The sequence below is a fragment of the Lissotriton vulgaris genome, chromosome 3_1, assembly GCF_964263255.1.
Source record: "Lissotriton vulgaris chromosome 3_1, aLisVul1.2, whole genome shotgun sequence".
NCBI classification, from domain to species: domain Eukaryota; kingdom Metazoa; phylum Chordata; class Amphibia; order Caudata; family Salamandridae; genus Lissotriton; species Lissotriton vulgaris.
The window spans coordinates 1,344,665,201-1,344,674,973 of NC_141689.1; the positions used below are offsets into that span (position 1 = coordinate 1,344,665,201).

General features: G+C 45.8%; 1 protein-coding gene across 2 annotated transcripts in view; it reads right to left on the minus strand.

Annotated features, from left to right (window-relative positions):
* The window catches only part of SH2D4A (SH2 domain containing 4A), a 606,680-nt gene extending 598,682 nt beyond the window's left edge, over positions 1–7,998 (minus strand). The window contains exon 1 of one of the 2 annotated variants that reach the window (XM_086961815.1): positions 7,901–7,998. The gene's annotated coding sequence lies outside the window, so the exon portion shown is untranslated. The remainder of the gene's footprint in view (positions 1–7,900) is intronic. The other variant, XM_086961816.1, reaches the window with a different exon arrangement.
* Between the last annotated feature and the right edge of the window lie 1,775 nt (positions 7,999–9,773).

The following is a 9,773-nucleotide window of genomic DNA, read 5'->3' on the forward strand; positions in this document are numbered from 1 at the left end:
GAAAAGGTAAGGGTTGGTTTTCCTTTATCATGGTATACAGTGCGATCATTTTATGTATGATTCTAATTTGTCTTCGCTTACTTTTCATGTACCGCGTCTTTGTGGGCTGGGTGATCATGAGCGGAGCCATGCTTGAGGCTCTGCTGGGCACCGTCACCTGACCAGAGAAAGTTCCAACTGCGCAGAAGCTAAACCTAGCCAGCTGGCTCCTGAAGCACAATGCGCCTGGGAACACCGCTGGGAATACGGAGTCTCACCTTGAAAGAAGCAATATTGTTGCTACCTATTGAAAACTGTCCTGTACTGCTGTATTCTATGCATGGGAACGTGAACCTGAGGGGCGGGTATTCAAAATTGCATATTTAATCATGTGAAACTGAATTCTAGGAGGTGGTAAAGACCGCACCACCTCTCCTGACCAATCACAATGTGGGAAACTGTCACTTGCAACATTAATGGGTGGTCTAAGGGTCCCCAAACTGTATAACTACCCTAGTTTAGCTTAGGAAAATTGTCCGACTTGTCCGAGTAGCAGACCTGTCACTGACCCTACGATCTCAATAGGTGCTCATTCTGAAAGTGCTGCGGAGCACTTTGTCCATACTTTCCACAAACTCCCAAGGGGTGGAAAATCCTAAGTGCTGGCAAAGCACTTTGCTGGGGAATTCGAAAATCCAATCAGGGTTTCTGGCGGATTACTTGCAGGAGGGGGTAACGCAGGCGTTGCTGTCCGAAGCTGTGGGTGTTGGTCGTACCCTGGGAGGCCCAGTCCTTGACCTGAACCTGAGGGGTATCCTGTCCTTACTGTCCGTGAGCTGTACCTGCTCGCATTCTGGCATTCCTTTTCTGAGGGTCCCTGTCCCCGTCTTCCCAACTGACCCGTGGCCAGGGTTGGTCTTCAATCCAAATTAGGTAAATATAGATTGTGGGTTTGCGTATCTCTATTCTCTCTCTCTCTCTCTCTGATCTGTTAGAGCATTTTTACCTGTGTTATTGCCTTATTGCCATTGAACTTATATGTGCCTGAATTTTAGTTGGTTCCTTCTCTCCCCTTCTCCTTTAGAACTCATTGATTTTATAAAACCATAGCATGTTCCCGTCTTTCCCCCTTTTCCTTTAGTGGTTTGCAGTGAACTTAGCAAAGAATAGCTTAAATACTTAGGTTAAGTACATGTTCTAGGTCATTCCCAATCCTATGTTCTAGTATAAAATTGCAGTGACTAGTTTTGCTCTAAAACTCCTACCTTTAGTCTCCCCATATATCCTAATGGTCATATTTTTGATACAAAGCTACCTATTGGTGTTGATTTTAATGTTTGATATATTACTCTGTGTATCGCTTATTATCCTGGCATCTTCTCTTTGAATACTTATATAAAAAATTTTAACTTCATCAGGTGTCTGTGGTCACTTTACAAAACTGTGGAAAGTATTTTTAAGGATTTTAAGGTGTATTGGATGTTAGGCCTGTCTACTTTTTCTTAACAGCTCCAGGTCCGTCAAGGAATTGCGCCCGTGGTAAGTCGGGTGCATGGTAAGCAGAGGTAAATCCAAACTTGATTACTCCTAGCAGCGTGCAGGAGGAGAAATCCTCACCCAGTTTTCACCCAAACGAAATTAATGTGTTCTTCACGCCGAGGGCCCAGTGCGTGTTAGAGAATTGGTATCCCGGGTGACCTGGGGAAAACTGCGCGCTCTAGCACAACCACTGGAGAGTAAGATTCAGACCATAAAGGACTGGGCTCCTCCAACTACCCAGACGCAAGTCAGAGCCTTCTTGGGCCTGACTGGGTATTACAGGAAATTTGTAAAGAACTGTGGGTCCACTGTGACACCATTAAATGACTTGACATCCAAGAAAATGCCAAGAAAGGTTCAGTGGATAGTTAGCTGTCAAAAGGCATTTGATGACTTGAAGAAGGCCATGCGCTCTGCACCTATCCTGAAGAGTCCTGACTACTCCAAACAGTTCATTGTTCAAACAGATGCTTCTGAGTTGGGGGTGGGAGCTGTGCTTTCACAACTTATTGTAGATGGTCAAGACCAGCCCATTGCTTTCATTAGCAGAAGGCTGACCCCTAGAGAGAAACGTTGGTCAGCCATTGAGAGGGAGGCCTTTGCTGTGGTTTGGGCCCTGAAGAAGTTGAGACCATACTTGTTTGGCACTCACTTCCTAATTCAGACAGACCATAAGCCCCTCTCGTGGCTCAATCAGATGAAGGGTGAAAATCCCAAACTGCTCAGGTGGTCCATTTCCTTACAGGGGATGGACTTTACAGTGGAGCACAGACCAGGGACTGACCATGGCAATGCAGATGGTTTCCCCGGGTATTTCCAGAACATGAAGACTTATCTGGTCAAGGTTAAGTTTAATGTCCCTGCATTTGGGGGGGGGGGTTATGTAGGAGAGTAGGGTCTGCTTTCCTATGGTCACCCTAATTTTTGCTTTTTGCTTCACTGGTTTTCGACTTAATGTGGCTGTGAGCCAGCTAATCAGACCCACAGCCTGCTGTTCTCTCTCTAAATTCACATACATGTACTATAGGTACATAACCAATTTGGTACTGGACACCTTGTCACCCCCTATACAGTGCACTATAGGTGCCCAGGGCATAGGTGCATCCAAGGCCTACCAGGGGCTGCAGCATATCTTTTGCCACCCCTGGCTGGTACTTAAATCGACACAACTGGCTGATCACTCAGCTGGGGCAAGGTGGTGTAATCACCCCTTGCTTAGATATAGTATACCTATATCTAAACCTATATCTGGACATATATATACCTATAAGTCACTCCTATGGCAGGCCTTAACAATCCTGGAGGCAGAGTGCTTGGTTTCATGTGAGATGGTGCTCTAGCATGAGCTGAGCCTGTCTGCAGCTGTCGGGACCAACTCCCTTAGCTGTTCCAGGATATTGCCATACCATATACTCTTAAGTGCATTATAATCCTCGCGGTTATGTGCTAACTTTGGTTTGGCTTTATCAAAACATGTCGTGTTTGGTGTCATACGTTTTGGAATACTAACGCCTCGCCAGTCCTGGCGACGGGGGTAGCATTCCACCCTTCTAGAGGGAGAAGACATGTTACTTTACTAAAACGCGGTTAATCCTAACCAGAGCCTCAGCATCACAAAATGGATGCTGCTGCCACAGACACGAGTCTAACCTCCTACTGCTGATCGAAACTTGGCAGGGGAGGCCTGAACAAAGGGTTTCCTGTTGCAGGGAGGTGCTACACCTCCCCAGTCAGGAGATAGTGGATTGTAGCAGTGAGGTTTGAAAGAAACTAGACACTGCCTGGGGAGCAAAAGGCTTCCCCTTGCATAATCCAGTCAAACCGGTTCTGGGCCACTCCAGCCCCAGTCCTGGTGCGAAACAGGACAAAGGAAAATGGGTGTAACCACCCCCTTCCCTGGTCCCACCCATAGGAGGGACCTAGCAGGTAATCCAGCCCACAGATTTGGAATAAAGGTGGGAGCAGCGCACATCAGATTATCCTGACTGAAACTTTGATACAGAACTCTGGACCCTTCGACATCCCACTCCACGTGGAAGACTGAAGAATCTCCCTTGTGGTCAAGGAGTGACCACCCTGTGCAAACAGGCACCATCCAGCGCCTCACTCTTTGCTTTGTTGCAGTTCCCGCCGGAACTCGAGCAACAGATATCGACAAGACCCAGCTTTCCCGCCTTCCAACAGCCCGATCCACAGTCCCAGTGAATCTGAGACCCGTGGAGGCGACCCGAAGCATGGGGCCGGCCATCTTTGAAAAACTATGAAGTGCTGACCGTGCAGCTCCCGAGGCTCCCTCAACGCTGTGCATTGGGTTTTGAGAAGCCCCAGCCGCGAGCAGCTTTTGCACCAAAGCTCACCCCTCCACACTCACCGAGTGCTGCGTGGGGCCCTTCTGCATTTTCCTGCTCGACGCAGTGGTTCGGTCGCTTGCCCGTTGGCTAGTGGCCCCAGTACCAACGAACCTTTGAATTTGCTCTGCTAGTCTGGTTGCTTCAGACTGGCCCTCGCTCCCCTGAAAAGGAGCACCCGCTCTGACCTTGCTGGTCCGAGTAAGAAGCGATCTTCGAATCCTGCAAGGGTTGCATTTGCCAAGGTCTGTTTGCTCCGATCCGGAAGCCGACACCGCCGACAGCGAGAGCCTTCGTGGGACAGCTCGTGATCCTCTCCTGGACATCCTCGGTGCCCCAGAGTCCACGTGGCAGCGGAGACAAGCTTCACGACAATCAACTGATTGCGCCCGACATTGCCTGGTTCCTTCCTGGTTCCACCCTGGTCACTGCTGAGTGACCCAGACTCTGTCCCCTCTGCTTTCAGGTACTCTACATCTCCGATCCACCCTTGGATCCAACCGGACACTTCTCTTCTGGACGCCTGCAGCACCTTAATCTCCAGGCACCATCAGACTGCGTGACAAAACCCGACACACTTTGGCACCTATGCACCCGCTTCCTGTGGGTGAGGTAACTCGTGAACGCCGGTGCTCCTGCATTGGTATACACCTCTAGTGTTTAAGTCTAAAGTTTGGTCATTCTAGTCCAGTCGGAAGACTCCTAAAACAGTAACTTTGTAACTTTTACGCACCATTGACTTTGCATTGGTGCATGTGTGTGCTTTAAGCACTGCACCCGAGTCCCGCGGGCTTTTCCCGACTTCACCATTGCTAGTCCCGAATAGCCCCAGCGATTCCCAAGGCCCCAGGCCTTACCACTGTTCGATTAGTGATACTTATACCACTATTTTAGTATATGGTTTGAGTGGACCCCGGCCTCATCCATAATTGTGCAACTTTCATATGTTTAACTGTGCTTTTGTTTAAACGCTTGTTCTTCTAGACTCATAAAGAGTATAGAGGATGATTCTGAGAATAAATACATATATTTTTATAATATAGAACTTGTGTGGTGTCCTTTCATTTGATATTACAGGATTGTATTTGGTAAAACAGCTCGCTTAACACGACCTCTTGAGTTTAGCCTGAAGGCTGCTTAGTCCATGCTACCCCTAGGATAGCTGGTCTATAAGGTTGACTTACAACCAGACACCATAAGGGATTGTTTGGACTGATACAAGGTGCCCCCAGAATTGGAGACATCATATATCAGGCCAAATTCTCACACTATGCCAAAGATTGGATACTGGAAAACTGAGCTGCTTTACACTCCTCCTAGACTAAGCCTGAAGGCTGCTCTCCACAGCTACCACTTAGAGAGCCTTTCTAAGGTTGTCTAAACCACTAAACTCACCATAAGGGTCGTCTTGATTAGTGCAGGGTGCTACACTTACATAATTGAGCATCATGTCTAAGCCAGCCTCTCACAACAATTAATTTTTCCCAAAACTCAGATTGTGCGGAAAGCAGTCACAAGCATCATTTACCTCAAACTCAGCTGTATACAGTCAAAATTGTGTATTTTCATACTTATAATCAAAACAAAAACTCAAGGGCTTATTTACAAGCCCATTGCACCACTGTTACGTCACATTTTCCCATATAAAGAGTGACGTACTGGCGGCGCAAGGGGCTTGTAAATAAGTCCCTCCGTGTTCAATGACGGAAAAACATGGGTGTAATGTTTCCCACTCCACAAATGCAAGAGGAAACATCAATCTCTGCATACATATTTCGACAAGCCCTAATGATACAAGTCTGCCATTTTTTTATATGACATATTAGCTTCGAATCACTAGTCCGCAAATCCACCACCTCCTTTTTTGTCACTGCATGATGCTATCATGAGTCACATGGATCCAAGCCTCCCTCACAACAACGCAGAGTTTACTTTAATGTATGTGCCTGAATGGGCTTTGGTGAGCTAACCCCTCCACCCCCCCCCCCCGTCCCACACCATCCCTTCCCCACACCTTCCAGCTCGCCAGGCTCTCAGCACTATCCAGATTTCTACTCTGCTTCTATACTCTAAGTCTATGAATTTGCTCTTGAGGGTGAATGCTGTGTTTGGAAGCTGGAGCTCTGGGCCACCTGCATGATCCTGCGCTTCTCAGTCCCTCTGCTGTGACAGAAATGTCTAGGGCGTATGTGTTTCTCCTGCTTGGAATAACCTGCTCACCCCACTTCGAAGTCCTTGGACCTTGAAATTCTGGATGTTAATGCACTGGCTGCAGTTATTTGTGTTTTGTCTGCTTTTAACTCATCCTAAAGTAGCATAGAGGACACAGATAGCTTTGAACTGGCATCAAGAAGCTGTACGAAAACTATAAGGCATAGTGTTATAACCATATTGTTTATTTTCATCACTCTTTCATTATTCTAAGTTAGCTTAAAAAGTGTTCTTTTTGGGAAGCGATAAAGCCTTATTAGTACAGACAATCCGATACCATTGCGTCACTTTTAAACCCTGTCTTTGTGTTTCTCCAGGCAAAGCACTCTCAACATATAATGCCTACAAATTTGGATGATATGTGACTCCGACATGTTATACTCCTATTGTACTATGTAACATTTCCTGTATATTGACTTGTATAATTCAGTGTATCTGAATAATGTCTGTGTGATGTAAAGCATTCTGACGTCCTGCATAGGGATGAACAGCTCTATAAAAAAATAATAAATAAAGTAGTAATTTCTTTATAACAAGCTATTAGTGTAATTACTCCTACAGCTACAGTTGACATTCTTACAGTGCAGGTATGTCTCTTCCATACAGCTGTTCAACAAAGTTAAAATTTGCCTCCAAATCATAGTTTAAATCTTAGGCACTTGCGAAGTGTCAAGCTCTCCTTGCCACTGACATTAAGGTGTTTGGCTGTAAACAAATCACAGCCAGGATTAAACTAAACCAAAAGAAGGTCTGATGACGTGCTGGGCCCAGCTCGATATGAAATGAAGAAACCCAACCTCACGTCTTGAAGGTTGCTTCTCCAAACGCAAAGCAAGCACAGCAAAATGTGCTCTGGTGTCGGCAGATTATACTTGTACAGATGTGGCACTTATTTGACTAAGGCTGGCCTGATCCTGGAAATGGCTGAGTAAAAGCTGCTGAATGTGGCTTGAACGTTGAACCCCCCTCATTCCCTGCACAGGATGGAGACAACATCACTGGTATTCTGTGTGTCGTTCTATTTGTTCATGCTCTGGTGACAGAAATTAAGCTGCTGGGCTCTTCTCCTCTGTTCCTGCCTCAGTCTCTCCTACTGTGTCTGATTCGTCAAAGGCATAGATGCAGCAGGAAAGCCTCGCCCCTTTCCTTATGGATAGGCTATGGCCCACAGGATCAGCATGCGATATGGCAATATTCTATTCAACATCATCATATTTAATAACAAATGGTGTAATTCCTGAAAATAATCTCTTTATAAGGATCAATTGCCTTGTTTGCTTAATGATAAAATGTCACTCGAGGTGTTACACGTATACATGAAATCTCACACATAACTACTACGCAAACTTGGAAATAACACACATATGCAAACTGGAAACTTAGCAGCTATGGTAAATATCCTACCATGAGGAATATCATTTTGTTGACACATCAACGTAGTTGGACTAAAATCATCAAATGAATCCCGGGTATGTATCCTGCATGGTGCAAATACGTACGGACCCTGTTTCGGCATTTATTTTGGTAACATAAGGAGAGCAACTCAAAGGTCTTTTCTAGCATTTCCCAGATCGTTTTGTTTTAGAAACAACTGTCAAATAATGCCTGTTTTGCCATAAGTACGGTGTTTGTCATAAATACAGTGGGTATCGGTGTAAAGCTGCACTGTTAACGATTTGTCAACACGCTCCTTCTAAAAAAAAATCGGTTCCTAAAGACCTCCTATACGGATTAAGATGCGTCTATGATTTATCTCACCGCGAGTACTCAAGCTCCCAATAAAATAATTAAAATTAAGAACATGCTGACTTTTCCAGACGTACCACGTTGAAACTTCCGTGTTTCCTGCGTCATGTACCCGGGCTTTCTCCTTCAAAGATCCCTGCTCGAAAGCAATTGGGAAAAGAAAAAAAAAGAAACTGAAAGAGTACTTCCTCATTCCAGCTCGTAGGTGGAAACGAGGTGGGTCTATGCTAGGATTTCCACGCCTCTAATACATTCCAACTGGGTTGGTGTGCTGTGCTAGTGTGTTTCTGCTTGAGGTCACGCTGTGTTACCGATTTGTCAACACGCAACCTGCAATTAATTCTGATTTCCAGTTTGTGCTGGACTGGCGGACTATTACAGACTTTCACAAACATGATGCAGTTGAGCTGTCAGTGGTGGCGCATGCAATTGCGCGGAATTCCTAGCAATCACGTTTTTTTAATTTCAAAGAGTATTATTGAAGATATTTGTAATACAGTACAGTGGTAATGCGGGGGCACATACTAAAATAGAACGAGCACACAGAAACTCAAGAATTCAAATTCCCGGAGACAGTCATTTTTCTCCAACTAAGATACCAACACAACAAATGCATTTTAGAACAAGTAGACAAAAACAAACAAATAATGTGGAATGGGTCAAAATCAACATTAACAAGCATTTACAATACAATGGTTTCGCCTTTGGAAAAGTTAGAGCTATTGGCATTGTAAATGACAAAATTTGTATTTATGTGTTGGTTTTGAAAACAGATAAATAAATGGCATTGTCATTTACATTGCCATTAGCTTAATGTCTCGCAAATGTGAGACGTATTGCATTTGCACCCACACATACACACAGAGCCACACACACACACAGAGCCAGCCGCACACACAGAGCCAGCCGCACACACGCACACACAGCCAGCCGCGCACACACACACACAGCCAGCCACACACACACACAGCCGCACACACACACACAGCCAGCCCCACACACACACACAGCCAGCCGCACGCACACACACACAGCCAGGCGCACACACACACACACAGCCACCCAACCGCACACACACAGAGCCAGCCGTGCACACACACACACACAGAGCCAGCCGCACACACACACACACACACACAGAGCCAGCCGCGCACACACACACACACACACACACAGAGCCAGATGCACACACACACACACACACAGCCAGCCGCACACACACACACAGAGCCAGCCGCACACACACACACAGAGCCAGCCGCACACACACACACAGAGCCAGCCGCACACACACACACACAGAGCCAGCCGCACACACACACACCGCTATTGTTTTACACAGCTCGGTGCTGCTCACTTTTCGCCATCTTTTATTTTATTATATTTATAGAGTTTTATATAGCGCTAGCTAGACCCGTAGGTATCAGAGCGCTTTACATACACAAAGGAAAGGAAAAGAAAGCTTGCAGGACATGAGGATGCATAAAGGTATAAGCAAAGACCTAATACTTGTTTATCTAGTGAGGGGAGAGGGACGCAGGGGGTTGACCAAGTCAGATAACCACCATCCTTGAAGGTCAAAGTGAGGGGGGGGGGGAGTCCATTATGTTATTGATGACCAGGCTGGGTGATAGATAAAGGTGCAAGTTTGCCTCGCTTTAGTGCTTAATTTGAGCTGGTGCTTGGGAACGGACATCCCGCTTTTTGTGTCACTAAAAATACACAACAGTTGATTATTATTTCAATATACATTAAAAACAACTAATACCTGTTCTAATACCCAAACTATACTTATACTTATAGCTGTGGGCTTCGAACAGTCGGAATTGTCGCACTTGCAGGAGTCTCACGGTTAGTAGTTGTGTTGGCATTTTTATTGGCAGTGGCAATGGGTGGTGCACGCTGGAGTGTCCTCCTGAGGTTGGCCTTGGTGCTTATTTTCTGACAAAT